We start from the raw sequence: 15,819 nt of genomic DNA on the forward strand, positions 1-15,819 counted from the left end.
GACTTGCAGTAACTTTCCTCTGAAAGCTGGGAATCTTGGCTTTTCAACGAACCTAGAACCTATTCCTATTCTCTAGACTTTTGCAGCAATCGCGAAAAACGCATTCGCGAATTTTACCGCGAATTGCAAATTTCTCCACGTGTGAAAACAGCAGTTTCCTTGCTTTCCTTGCTAAAAATTCGTTTGCCTCTTAAGAACCATCCCTGAATCATTGCTAGGGTGAGCCTGGACTAATATTAACTAGATACCACTCACCCTGAACCTCTAGAGGGAATTAAAAGCATTTTGGCATATTTTTCACTTCATTGCCAGCACATATAAAAGCATTTTGGGCCTGTGTTTCAAACTTCTGTAGTCTAAGCTTGCTGGGGTGAACTGAATTACATTTGATTGCATTTCTGAGAACTGTGTGCTTTCCTTCCATTTCCTTGCATTGCATAAAGGGGGGGAGTGGATTGCCAGAGAAAAGTGATTACATTGTTTTGTTGAAATCATATTGAGTATTTTCTGTATTGCATTTCATTCAACATTGCATCCATCTGAACTTATATAAAGCATTCTCTACCACCTTATTCTTCTGTTCCTATTCACAAGTGTGCTAGTGCCAGACTATCCATTATTGATTACTGCTCAGATTAAGTGTGATATTCAATTATTAATTATTATAAAGTGTGATATATATATCTATTGTTTAAATTATCAAATAAACCTTTTAAACTTGCAAAACAGAACTACTCCTTGGCTCAGTGGGGTCAGGGGGATTCCAAGAGAGGGGTGTTTTATAGGGGTAGTCATCCAGAAAGCATGAACTGGACATAAAGATATATCAATAAGGGTTTTCATTCAGTATTCTAGACTAGGCGTTGACTTAGCTGTAGTGTTGAATTGAATCCTCTTACATGTTTTAATAGAGGTATCTGTGAATTTATCTGATGGAGAGAAGGCTCTGTTCCGTTCTACTTGGGCATGAGTATTGGGTAGAACAATGTAGTGAGGGAGATGACTCTTGACATAGTCTGCTTGCCCTGGGGTATTGGGCTGACCACTACAACGAGGGAGATAACTCCCTATGCTCTCTGCTTGGGCATTGGGATTTGGATGACCTCTGCAATAAGGGAGATGACTCCCAATAAACTTTGGCTTTGTTGTTTGGCTTCTCTGACCCCTCCTGGTCTTCCGGCCATTCTCCTTACCTGTTCTCTGTTGGGACACAGCTCAGGTTCTTCCAGGGTAGAGGTTTCCTTCCTCTGCACTTTCCAACACCGGCATGGCTCTGCGGCAGACTCCAGATGGTGGTCTCTGTTTCCGTAACTCATGGTCCACATTTCTGCAGTCATGCCACCACCATGATTGCTTCTTCGTTCTGGTGAGTCACTCACAACCAGCTCCTGGGATGTTGTAGCAGCATCCTGTTCTTTGCACAGCTTCTACATGTCTCTGGTCCACCAGGTTTGAATCTCCCAGGCAGGACTTGCATGCTTCTGACTTCCGCGATGGTGCCTCTCAAGTCCGTTCTTGCTTTCTACTTTATATTGTTCACTTTGGCATGGCACAACATCAACGCCATCTTGGAAAGTCGTTTTGGCACTCTTCATGCCTTCAGTGAGCCACCTCGTTACAGTACTTGGCTGACAGTGCATATGGTTATTCCATATGCTTCTTGTGTTCTTTTTCATCCGAGTATGTTTTACATTTGCCACAGTCATGGCTTTACAATAACACATGGTTCCATTATCAATGTTGGGAGAAAAGGGTGACCATGAGAGTAAGGGGTTTTGTGACAGGATTTTAGGAAGGCTTTTCTCCAGGTGGATGTCCTTATCCCCAGGAGGGGAGTACCTCCCTATGAGATCCTCCTGCATATTACCACCACTAGGTAGACTATTGGGTAGTGGCCTCACATCCATAGCCTCATTGGAAAGGGGTCACTCCTCTGGAGAAGTTATGCGACCTGGTGAATCATCACAATGGGCAATGGGAGAATGAGAGATAGGAAAAGGAGCAGAGCAGAGCTCTCAATGATTGGACATGCAAATGTCTGTAGAAAAGCATAATAATTCTGAGTAGGCCGGGAGGGATTCCCCAGTTAAAAGGCTCAAGCAAGAGGATGTTGCGCTGTACCATGTCGAAAACAGCATGGACGTCAATGAAAGCCACACAGAAACTTTGTTTCAAAACCTGACAACAGTATTCAATGTTGGCAATAAGTACCAGAAGATTAGTGAATGTACCAGAGTTCTTGTGGAAGCGAGTTTGGTTCAGGGATATGATGTTATTTATGATTATTCTCCCAGTTATTAAGTTCACTATGTAAAATGTGTGTGAAGATTTTAGAGGGAGGGTCAAACATTGGTAAGATGTTGTCATTTTTGGGATTAGTTTGTGGCCCCTTTTTGTCTACCGGAATAATAATACTACTCAGCCAAGATGTAGGAAGTTTAACCCTAATATTTATTATCATACAAAGAAAGTGCAGTAGCCTACCCCTCCAGTAAGGATTGAGTTTAGTTAAGGCATTTCACAAGCCATCTGGCCCCTGGCATGTGCAGATGGCAATGATACAAATTATGATGTTTTCCCTGCCAGCGTACAGCCACCGATCTGTAATGTCAGGTGTGGCTGCCTGTGCACTAGTAGGCTGTCGAATAGTGCTCCTAATGTGAGTTTTCCATTCTATTTTGGAGGCTCCTCCTTTAAACATACTTCAACATGTTTGGATTTGACTAAATTCCAAAACACGCTGCTATAATTTTGTCTGGTCACCAAAATAAGTGATGTCTATTGTATGTCTTTTCAAAAAAGAAAATGAGTGACTTTGTCAATGCGTGCTGTCCGCCCTCTATATAATTACCTACTGTAACCATGTGTTGCTGTTTCCCACATATACAATATTGCTGTAAAAATGCCAGTATCAGTTGCATAACTAATCTAATATCTAATTCAATTTGCAAAGGAAAGCTTGCCATACTTAGAATATAAGGGTGCCATAAAGTCTTTCCACTCATCAAGGTGAAATAAAATCTGTAGTACTGAATATATAATGAATTGCTAAATCTAATTTGGAGAATATTAGCATTCTAAATTGCCCACTTGTGCAGACTCTAATTCCTACTTTCTTCTCCAATGGTTTGAAATGAAATCCCATCAATGTTAATTGCATCTTATTTTGCAATACAAGCATTCTGTTAGAAAATAATAATGATCAATCAAACAAAATTAGATTTATTCTGGCATAAAGCCATAAAGCATACAACAATAAAAACATGTCTTTCGTATTGAAAGAATTTTAACAATGTAAAACATGATCAAAGTGATATAAAATGTGTAGCAGCAGTGTTCCCCTAGTACCGTTAAAATAGAGTGTTCATATTAAAAACATTATCTTAACATATTAACACATTAAATGATATTTGATCAGGTACATTCAATATATTCACAGTGCAAGCAGGTAGAATGTATTCCAGCAGAGCAGAGTGTTCGAAGCATTTCCATATTAAAACGAACTCGTGAATGGGAGAAAGGATTTCAGCAGTAACATTCTAACATTTGGCAAAAGAGCTAGCACTGTTGGTGGAGAGGTGACTTGCAGCCCATCTTATTGAGCTATATTTGTTCACAGGATAACAATGGTGACTTTTACCTTTGGAGAGCCATTGCCTTCGCAGCTACGCTTGATGAATAAACATGGCCACCCCATTAAATGTCACCTGATTTACAGCTGATTTTAGAAAAATCAAAGCTAGGATTATTGTTTGAACACCCTCCATTCTCAAAATGGGTTTCAGGTAAGCAGCCCTCAATGTTCTCAGATTTGAGCAAAAAAAGAAAAAAGTGATTTAATGTTTCCAGTGACTGGCCACATAATGGGCAAATGTCAGTATTCCCATTGCCCTAATTTTTTTTTTAAATGCAGCCAGTCTCACAGTGCCCATCCTGAAGTAAATGCGGCCATTCTCAAAGTGCCCATCCTGAAGGCCATATAGAGACTGCAGCCATACGGTGGATCTATGAGATCTACATATGTCTCGAGCCAAACTCCAATTTGGTTTCAAGGTAAACTTTACCCAGTTTAAATGTTTGGCAATCAGCTGCTATTTTTTCCCTGCAGCAAATGTTCACAACCTTCTTAACTCTTTGGACGGCAGCCTAGTCTATCCTCGCTGGGTTTTCCAAGAGGGAGATCTTGTCTAAATCAAGAAGAACCTTTTTAAGCATCGAGCCAAAGGGAGACCCCCTACTTGTGATCCTATCAGGTACAACAAACCCTTGCAATATGTCCCAGGGTCAAGTGTGGACTATAAGCGCAGCCAGTAAAGAATTAGCTTAAAGGTGAGTTCAATGCTTATGGGACACAAATCTAGCTGTATGTGGATTAATGCATTCGGGATTCCCCTGGACAACATGAGCATGTCCTTCAAGAACTTGTTTTCCCCTTTTGCAGCTCAGACATGTTTGAATTTCCCCAAATTTAAGCCCCATAAGAGGCTGAGCTTAACGCTTGTTTTTTGTACAGGTCTATGGACAGAGAGACAGCGCCTCTACCGTGGCAAATGAAAAAGCTCTGCACACCACCACTATGCTTTTCAAGACTTGCACACACCTTGGTTATTTGGGTGTTCCAGGATGCATTTTCATGGAACCCGACACCTAGATAATTGTAGTACTTAACCTGTTCTGAATCATAGCCATCAAGGTCGATAGATTCTCTTTTACAAATGTTTTCTTGAATACTAGCACCTTGGTTTTATTGGTATTGAAGGTTAGTTTCAATTCCTTGCACTTCTTTAGGAATGAACCTAAAGTTGCATATAGCCATTTGGCCAATGTGGCAAGGAGCACAGTGTCATCAGAAAAGAAGAGTGGTGGGTATCTCCCAAGCCCCAGTTTGGGGGATCCTGACACTCCTCTAGCAAGACACCAATCACTTCCTCGATATAAATGCAGAATAACAGGGACGCACCCTTACCTCACCTGCATTTATGCTGTTATCTCCTCTGCCATCCCATAGCAGACCACTGCCTTGTTATAAGCATTTAACAGTTGGATCAACGACTATAGGCCACTTGGTATTTTCCTTTTAGCAAGGATTTGCCACAGGATGTCCCTGGGGAGTCCATCATAGGCCGTTTTAATATCTACAAATACGGCGTAGAGTTTGGTTCTTTTCAAGATGGTATATTTCTGGACCAAAGCAAAAAGTCAAAAGCATTGATCAATGGTTCCTCTGTCTTTTTGGAACCCTGACTGTAGGGTGTGGAAACGTTCCTGTTCATCTGCCCACTCTTGGATATATTTTATGAGGACTTTGTCAAACATCTTTCTGGTGCTGTCAAGCAGAGAGATTAGCTGATAATTATACAGAAGATTTCTCTCACCCTTTTTCAGGTGGAATTCTATCAGGTCCCGGCACCTTGAGAACTTATAGCCACGGTCACATTATCGATCCCCAAATTATTCATTACAAAGCCCGATTGTACGTCGTGATTTGATCCTATTGGATAGAATTCGAATGTGCACCTCCATAATGAGTGGAAAAGTGCTCAACCCACTGGTCTGGGATTACTTTGCGATCTTATTCCCTTCCGGTGCACATTTCGGCACCAGAGACAAGTTTCCAGAATATCATACTAGCCCTTTCTTCATAAGCGTTCAATAGTCGCTTACACTCATGTTTGAGAACCCCTGCGTTCTTGCTTTTAATTAGCCCTTTGTAAAGAGATCTATATCCCCACAGCTCAACCCTATTTAATGTCAGCACTTCTGACAAACAGGATACAGCATTCTCGTTTAATTTTGTGGTCCACTTTATTGGGCCACCTAACAGCTCTATGAGCATGCCCCATCAATGATACAATTTGACTTTGGTTTGATGTCGAATTGGTGGGCTGTATTCCCCCCAAGGGCCACGGTAATGACCAAAGGTTTATGATCACTATCATACCTTTCTGTGATTTCAAAGACTATGACCCATTTCCAGTCTCTGACCAAGACCAGACTATAATCAATACGTGTGGACCTGTTCATGCCAAAAAAGGTTTTCCTCGCAGATTGATCTTTAAGGAACCAGCTGTTACATGCTCTTAGTTCTATTGCATAAAACGGCTGGGCTACCTCTATAGCCAGCTTGTGTATCTTCATTGCCCTCTGGGCACTTAGATAAGGTATGTTCCATGCTGTGTCCTGGTCTTCCCAGAGACTGTACAGATCTACTATGGGCTCCATTTGCATATTGAGATCACTGCCACCATCACATGAGTGCCACTCTGATTTAAAGCTTCCCATGTGTTTATCAGCTCGGTCACTTTATCTATGATGGCCACTGCCTTTGGCCTGTTGTACATATTAAATAAAAGTATCTGCTGACAATCAGAGGTGCTATCTACCAGACACTGTAGGCCAACCATTCTGCTGGCTCTGGGCTTCAACTGTCAATTAAGATTTGAATCAATGAAGACAATCAAGCCCCCACTAGGGCTTCCCTTTTGTCCCTTCTGTGCCAAAAACTGGAATGCCTCATTACCCTGGGATTCCACCCTACTGGTGTACCAAGTTTCCTGAAGGAGGATAAGTTGGTGTCCCCTTATAAAGTCAAACCAGCCAGGGCATAGCAAGTGTCTGGCTAGGGCTGCTATATTTCACAAGATTGTTCTGCACTGGTGGCTGGGGGGGGGTGCAACTTGGGACACTTGGCTAGTCATTCGACCTCATCAAGTCCCTCTCTGGCTATAATTTATTTTAAAAAAAAATTATAACACGCTTAATACCTAAAGAGGCTTGTAAGCGTGGACCCAGGATTTCAACCTGTGTTGTTCTGCCTTGTCTTGCTTCTAAGATGAGCACGTTGCCACTGAGCTTTACTACCCATACTGCCACTGAACTAGACTACAATACGACCTTATCAGGTAACATAATGTGTGGATTTTTCACATTGAAATGAAGCACTTGGTTAACACACACAGAGAGGGGAACCTCATATCTTATCCACGGGATCTGGTAATTAAAAAGCAAATTGCCCATGAATACTTCCTTTACCATTTACCAGTAATTTGCATTGCATGTAGCTTACTTACATTGGGTCCATAATACAACTATACACATCAATACCACATGTAGATAGAATAGATTGATAACGCTGTCACTTTAAATGTAACAGAAGCCGGCGGCAACACCGGCGCGCGCCGATGGCAAGAAAGTGAAAGTAACTTTAACTCGTAGACCAGCACACGCGCAGGTCACCTAGTAACAGGAGCCAAACAAAGAAATCCAGTGTCTAGCGAGGACGCGGGTTTCTCGTAGCGAGGAGTATCGTGCGAAGCGTATGGATAACACAGGTAAGGAAGGTTAATGGCAAAATAATCAAGAGGCTTAGAGTTACGTGGGGCACAAAAACATGAATATGGTGATTTTTCACAGGTTACCCACGAGAGTATGACACTGAGGCGTAACGGAGTGACACAGGGGAGACCAATAGTGCCACAACAGGTACACAACATATTTGAAGAGCACCATTAACGTTAAACAAGTGTTCGACAATGTAGCTTACTTGCTTTTCATTTTTGTTTATCTGTGGTGATTCACATCCTGGGATTTGAAATAACTGAAAATCTGCAAAAATGGTATGTGTTTTCATTTATTTGATGGTGATCACTGAACTATTACGACTTAAATACTACTGACACTTTGCAATATGGGTGCATATGTGCTTATGGACAACAATGACGTGATGTGAATGTCTTTAAAATTTCCTTTGAATACAACAACGGATTGTGGAAAAAAATATTTTTTTGGACATGATAAATGTTTGCTGGTTAATTTTTGATTAATTTTTGTATAATAATGTAACATGATGGCCATAGCGCTAAGAGCCCTGATGACTATTACGAAATGCATTGGCATAACACACAAAAAGGCGCTAAATGGATAAAGGACGCCTAAGCCTCAGTAATAAAACAGAAGACAAGATTCTTCATGATTTTACCAATGAGTACTGAGTGATGACTTTGAAATAAATATCACTACATCCAATTCAAAATTTGAGCAGCTCGGTTTGGAGAGCAGGGGAGAGCACCTCTAGGGCCTGATTGAGTTTTGATCCCTTTTTCTTTTGTTTATACTTTACCTTGTGCCAGAGTTTCAAGGTGTGCCCCATATACAGAATACATACATATGGATTAAGTTTATAAAGGAATTTCAACAAGCCCAGCAGTGCCCACCCCTCCCATTCCAACCTAGTAAATGTGAACCCCCATCGTAATTAGCATTAAGTTAAGTGATGCCGCCTGTTTGAGCCAAACAACAGCTTAGTCAAATACTGCTCGCCCTTCCTCGCTCGGGCTTCGCCGCTTCGGGTGGAAGGAAGTGGTTTTGTTGCAAGGAAACCGAACTCTCACACCTACTCTCCACACTAGTCAGGCGTTGCTTGCCCATGCTCGATCAGAACAGATGGCAAAGTCATATATATCCGTAGGTAAGTCATATTTTTTAACAAACACATCAAATATAAATGTTCCCCTCTCTTAAATGTATGGCGAAAAACAAATGACTACAATCAATGCATTTTTAACAGTTTCCTTGCCTATTTCTAAAGGTAGCATTGATTACTTCTGATCATATAGTTTAACGGGGATCATTTAACTTGACTCCAAGCTCTTTATATAAGATACAATTTAAATCAGAATTTTGCCGACATGTAAAAGGGCCCCAAAAAATGTAAGGGGCTAATGCTGGTAATAACCTATTGGCGTCAGACGAAAAACATTGTATAATTGCGAACACCCTTTTCTTTCACATGTGTGAGGATCAGGAAGAGGGGCAGACTAAAAGTGTAACACAAGGAATAATTGTTTTGGTTCCATAATTTAATGGTAATCATTATATATATATCCCAGAATGATGAAAGGATGAGTTGGCACTACCGGCAATCCAACCTACCACTAGCAGCTTGAGCATAGATCTCAAATGCTTAAACCACTGTGCTAGATGCACTCTTCTATGGTGTTTTTTCCGAAGCTCATTTTATGACAATTATTTTTTAATGACTTATTAATTATACAATGCTCTTCTATGAAGAATGGTGAATATTCTTCTTTATTGTGTTCTATTATATGAGCTGGGCCTCTTTTAGCCCTTTTCATATTTTCTGCCCCTACCTTTTCTATTGTTGCCTATTTTCCTATTTGTTTTTACCTCTTTTGTTACCAGTGGTGGCTCGGGAATTCTTTAATTGTAAGGGGGTAAATACATTTCCAAGAACATGCACGAGCGACAAACATTCAAGGGCACCTAAACCTACCAAAGGTTGACGGGGAGATGGGGTTTCCCCCAACATTTATATTTACTTAATGGGTTAAAAATGTACATTTTACAGCACACTGTCTGTACGAAGATGGGTATAAAGCCACCGAGTTTGCAATCAGTATTGTAGGCTAACCAATCAGCAGACACCAAATCAATAATAGTGCAAAGGAGTATTTTCGGGAGCATCGTCTAATGCATGTTCATGATGCCTATGCAACAATTATATTTCAATATTCTGCCAGAGTAAAACACATGCTCATGCTGTTTGTGCCCATGCATGTGCATAATGGCTTCACCAATATATGTCAGCATTCCCTCATACGAACATACTCATATTTCCTTTGCCCATAATGCTAATATGAATACTATATGAATTCAATGCTGGCTCTGCCGACATATGCCACTATTCCCACCTAATAACAAACTCCTCTTGGTTCTCCCCATAATGCCATAAAAAATGCCATGCCGATGTAAACAAAATATGTGCATACTGGCTGCACCAATGAAGGGCTTTATGGTCACATAAGAACAATCATCATGATGTCTTTATCCATAATTCCAGAAAGAAATTCTATAGCACTGTCAGAAAGCATGTACATTTTGGCTGCACCAATATAAGCCAGTATTGTCATGTAAGAACACTCATCATGCTGACTTTGTCCATAATACCCGTACAGATGTTATGTCCACTCATGTCCATACCTATGCACCAATGCAGGATAGTATGGACAGGTAAGAACACTGATCATCTTGGTTTTGTTCATACTTACAATTACAACATGCCATACATTGTAAGAACACATGTTAGACCACTCATCATGTTGGCTTTGCCCTAATGCCAGTAAAATGGTATGGCCACTGTAAGAAAACATCTCCTTGCTACCTGCACCATTAGCAGTCACAAAACATACACACTAGCTCATTCATACGTGGACCCTTAGACACACACCACATTTAGCTCATTGACATGTACACCCATACACCATAATAACAAACACTGCATGCACACACACATTCACCCAAACAGACACACCTTTGCATGCTTACATAAATACATGCATACTTACATTTTATTCGTACCTGGTGATTTAGACTCCAGGCACCACCACCCATGATGGCCCCCGGTCTCCTCTGTAGGTAGAGCTCCCTGGTTCCCGTACATGTGCATTGGAGCGAAAGCAACACCATCTCAACACCTCACACACTGTACATGTGCAGGGATGTGTATCAGTGCCCCCTTATGCACATTTGGCCCTGCAGTTCCAAGCCTATGTTCCCAATGAGCCAGGCAAGGCTGAGGAAGCAAAAGACCCCAGGCTTAATAAGGCACATTGAGCATGCACGCAGGAAAACTGTACTTGTGAAGGGGAAAGAGTTTCCACTTGGCTGGGTTTACTCCTCCATAATTGGTGGTAGGTCGGCATCTAGTCGCCCATAGAGGATGAGCCACCTGTGCCACTAACACAAAATCAGACACTAAACTTAAACCTTCCATTACATTCTTCCCTTGTATCTCCTGCTTTCCCTTTATCTTATAATATGTCTTTGCACGTTATAAAAAAAGTGAATAAATACATTGCACTAAAACTAAACTTAATTTCTCCACTTCCTTTTGCAATCACTTAGCTTTACTTTTTCCATTGCAACAGTCATCAAACTGTACTTTCATCAAAACATTACTTCTCTACTTTGAGAAAGTGGTATTGGTCGTTAAAAATAATCTGATAATAGCACAATCTGAACAGTAAGTAAAAGACCATGTAAAAACAAACTGAACACATCTGTAGGGATTTGCAATACTATGATTTTTTATAAAATACTGTTGATGTTTATATTATGTAAAACGATATCCTAGGATTCACTGCTCTAAACCAGAGTTGATCAACAATTGCTTGAAGTATACAATCTGGATATCTAAGGGCTGCACATGCAGGTCAAATCCTGGACAAATCCCCCCCTATTTGAACTTACCAATATACTTATTTGGGTGATTTACTGTTTCACAAGTTCTCATGAGACTCGCCAATGCACCCAAATCACGGCCAGACTTGCAAGTGAGTTAGAGGGGAGGGGTAGGTGTGTGTTTAGCTTGTCAATGTGGACCGTCGATAATTGATCTTACCATTCAGAAGCCTAGATTTCCTTGGACGGTTTGATGGTGCTGCAAAGTCCAAACTCACCTCCAATTTATCTGCGGGTTGTGCTGGTACGACAAGAACATTGCTCACTGTCGTTCTCTCCTCTCGGGTCACTCGCAACATGCTGACACATGTATATGGATTTGATTTTTAAAATATATCGGGCCTGATTCATGGATTTTTTAGTGTGGTGCAAAGTGACTTTACACTGGTGCAAAGTGACTTTGCAATGCCAACAAACACTCTGATTCACAGATTCAGAACACATTTTGCACCACTCTGTGAATCAGGTGTTTTTGGCAGTGCAAAGTGACGTTGCACCACACTTCAAAAACCATGAATCAGGCCCATAGAGTGCAAACCCTGACCTGAAGGCAGTGGGTATTGCAAACCAAATTATTGATAATGACTCTAATCTTCAGCCCATTTATTTATTCTAATTTGTAGAGCGTGCAGCAGCCCAGAGGCATCTTGGCGCTTGTTACAAACAGATTCCTTAGTTAAAGAAGATTTGAGAAATAGAAAACAGTTTACAGTACAAACATGAGAGAGAGCAAGACATTGTGGCGCTTGTTACAGAGAGTTTACTTAGGTACAGAGGATTTGAGAAACAGAAAACAGTTTGCAAGAATGACAGCGAGCAATGCATTCAAGGATTTAAATGAAGAGGGAGGTTTTGAGGTTTTTTCAGAAAGCAAGGAGTGAGTTTTCTGTTCTGATGTCGGTGGTAGTGCGTTCCCTAATTTGGTTTCAATATATGGGAAGCCTAGCCCACCATCTTTAGACCTGTTGATGCGTGGGGTGTGAAGCTGGTTAGTGTATTGAGTCCTGATGGGCCGAGTGGACGTGGATTTATCTATAGTCTCTGATAAATAGGATGGTGCTGTGAGGGTGAGGCATTTGTGGGTTAGGGTGAGGATTTTGAAAGTGATGCACTCTTTAATCGGGAGCCAATGGGCTGCCTATCTAGCCTGGGAGATATGTTACTTTTTGGCAATGCTTAAGGCTGCTCGAAGCTCATTGTTCTGTGTGATTTGGAGTCAATGTAGGTTTTTGTCAGATGAACCTGCTAGAAGGGCATTACAATAGTCTAGTTTGGCACCAATGGTGGATAGACAGTAGGGCTTAGATAGGTAGGGTTTTATGGCATTTATAGGCTTGGTAGTGTGTGCTGAGGCGGAGGTGATGGTGCTGACCTGCCTGGTCATGGATAGTGTGGAATCTATGGAGACCCCTAAAGTCTTCACAGATGTGGAGACAGGTATAATCATGTTGTCGATTGTGAACTTAGCGTAGCGCCTGTCGAGTTTAGCTAGTGTATTTTTTTGACCTACTATAATGATTTCCGTCTTCTCCCCATTGAGGCAGAGGCCATTAGTTGCCATCCAGGCCTTGATGGTGGAGTATATTAGTTGAATTTTGTTTCTAGCGCGCTCATACTTCGCGCTCTGAAACACTTGTGTATGAGTGCGATAGTAATAAAATATCAATATCAATATCAAGGAAAGGATTTTCTAACATAGCCAACGCAGCCCCCACAACCATCCACTGCTGAGTCCCACAGGGCTCCTGCACAGCACCCACACTGTACGACTTATTCCCGAAGACCCTCTTCGACAAGCTTGATGCACTTGGTATCGTGTTAAGCCGATGATACTCAGGTACTTCTCCAACTCACCGGACTCTGTAACAAAGATTCTGAAGCACTTCAACTAATATACTCATACTGGTCATGGCGCGCAAGTGGGTTTGGTGTTGGTTGTGATAGGACAGAATGCAAAGAGGGTGAGGAAGAATGCAGGCACAGTGGTTGTAATAGGGCTGAGGTCCTTGTTAGTGACTTTAGACAACATGGTGTGCCTGGGATGGAATAGCAGGCAGCAGCATCGACTAACAGGCGCTAGGTAGCAGCATATAGTGGCGTGTAGAGAGGCGGTGGACAATTTTCAGTCAGCAGTATATAGTTAGCAATTATAATAGGCAATAGTAAGACTTAAGGCAGGGTTACAACGACAAATGGGCAACAATTTAAATTTAGCAGGGCTAGTCAAAACAATAACATAACCAACTGTGCATCTGTCAATGTGAACATTCAAAAGGTGAATACCCGATCCTCATTCTTACTCTCACTCAACTACAATAATGTGTGGAAGAGGTGGGGGTGAGAGCACTGGGAAAGTTTGTCTACCGGACTTGTTTTCTTGAGGTAGGTGCTTACTAGCAGCCTGTTGTAAGAAATCAATGAGGCAGTGCTTGGTGCCCCAGGCAAGGAGTTTCAGGAAGGTTGCGGATTCTTACGAAATTGGCGCTGCACACATAGTTCACATGTTTTCATTGAATTGAATTGGTGGTCGGTTTGTTGGGTCTCAATCCAATAAAAGAGGCAAGCTTGTTGGTTCCTTTCATGCCATTGGGCCTCATTATGACTCAGGCGGTAAGGGGTTTACGGCGGCGTAAACAGCGCCGACCCTTACCGCCTGATTCCGAGGTCCCTTAGCGGCATGGAGGTTTTAACACCTGCTTTTAGCAGGTGTTAAAATCCATGGCGCTAAGGGACCTTGATGTTAATTACGCCACCGTAATTTACGGTGGCGTAATTAACGCCTTCCCCACTCCCATTATGCCCTATGGGGCAAAAATGGGAATGGGGAAGGGTAAATGGGGATTGGGGACTTACCGCCCCGCCAACCTCGGAATGGGGCGGTAAGTCTGCCAACCACCATGGCGTAAACGAGGTTTACGCCATGGTGGTAAAGGTACGACCCAGGCGGTAACTTACCGCCTGGGTCGTAATGAGGCCCATTTTTTTTTTTTAATGTTACTGAAGGTGCCGACACGTGTTTCGACCACATAGGGGTCTTTATCAAGGTAAGTGGGTTTATTTCATGTACAATGGTGATGTGGGGCCGCATTGCTTGGCATGGTACTGTGCACTGATTAGTGCTTCTTAGGAAGGCTGATGCCTCGATTAAATGTTTCCTCGCTGGTTTGTAGTCTCATGGTAGTGGCCGGGCACTTCCTGAACAGAATTGAATCCCCTACCAAGCAGTATGGGAGAAAATAGATTTCTTTTTAGGTAGGATAGTAATGGGCAAAACTAAGTGCAAAGAGTGGGGCGTCACAAATATTGTCTGCCAAATACAGAATATGTTTGTTGAATACATCCTAAGAAACAAAACAATGACCAAATCAAACTATGTCCCACAACATGATCAGACATCTGACATTCGAAGGATGCTGGAAGAGGAACAATATTGATGTATGCATGTATTTATGTATGGCAGGCAGAGGGTGTAAAGTTACTTTTAAAAACAACTGTTGAAACTCCCTACTTCGAGTGGTGCAACGGTGTTGGTAATACAAACATAATTAGAAATCAAAATAAACGTTTCACTGCAGTGGTGCACTACAGTATTGGTTTGTAATTTCTTGAACAGAGAATATTGCGGGATGAAACTCAAAAATTTGCATTCAAAAAATGCAAACACTGGAGTCTGCATAGACACCTTGGGCCTCATTATAAGGCTGGCACTCCCGTAATGAAGGGGGCCGGTACGGTGTTGCGTGTCCTGGCCCACGTTTGGACTATTATGCTGCAACATTTGGTGCTGTGGGCTTAGGAAATCCAAGAGGGTGGAAAAGCCCACATTTGCACCAGAATCCTAGAGAACCGTGCAGTTTTGCGCACAGCAAAGTGGTCCCCTGACCTGCCACCCACCAGTGCAAGCATGATGGGCGCTTTAAAACACCTTTGTTTCCCTGAATGCAAGCTCAAAATGCATATTTTAAACATCACAAGATATTCAAAAATCTCAATGAACACCAGCAGACATTTGGCAGAATGTATTCTTGTGTGCATCCAAAATCTGGAAAGATGAAGAGCCCAAAACAATGTTTATAACAAAACTGGCTGAACTGTGGATGTCAGCAGCTTAAGTTTAATGGACAGAAAGCCACTAAAATCGAAATGTTTAAAATAAATGAGTGACCTACTTTTGAGTGTAACATAGGTTGCAACTGTTAAATGTCATAGTTTTGAACTTAGAATCAGCATTCTAGCTGCATGTGCAAAAATTGTGAGTTTGATTTGAATGAAGAAAAACTGGGAACAAAAGTGACATTTAGCTGAAGCCTGGCTTAATGAAACTGGAGTCTGCCTGACAACTACCCCCGACAGGAGAGGGAATTCAGCAGCTGTGTTCCCAGGCCTGGCTGTATCCTGCTGCCCTGCCAAAAGGAGATGACACCTCTCTGATTGATTTAGGGGAGTGGCACCTGGGGACTACAGGAAACTAAACAAAGCACTGTCCCTGGCTCAGGCAAATGTTATATTGGGGGGGTCGTAAAATGGCTTCCTCTTGGGAGAAACTGGGAGGGGCAGTGC

General features: G+C 41.9%; 1 protein-coding gene and 1 long non-coding RNA gene across 2 annotated transcripts in view; one reads left to right on the top strand and one right to left on the bottom strand.

Moving 5' to 3' along the window:
• The window catches only part of CALCR (calcitonin receptor), a 2,903,406-nt gene that overhangs the window by 1,670,218 nt on the left and 1,217,369 nt on the right, over positions 1-15,819 (bottom strand). The window lies entirely within an intron of this gene.
• Positions 7,420-7,977, top strand: LOC138569065 (uncharacterized). Its single transcript, XR_011303098.1, has 2 exons — positions 7,420-7,482; positions 7,857-7,977. It is a non-coding gene; the product is annotated as an uncharacterized lncRNA (long non-coding RNA).

Source organism: Ambystoma mexicanum, chromosome 2q (assembly GCF_040938575.1).
Source record: "Ambystoma mexicanum isolate Mex_15411 chromosome 2q, UKY_AmexF1_1, whole genome shotgun sequence".
In the NCBI taxonomy this organism is placed as follows: domain Eukaryota; kingdom Metazoa; phylum Chordata; class Amphibia; order Caudata; family Ambystomatidae; genus Ambystoma; species Ambystoma mexicanum.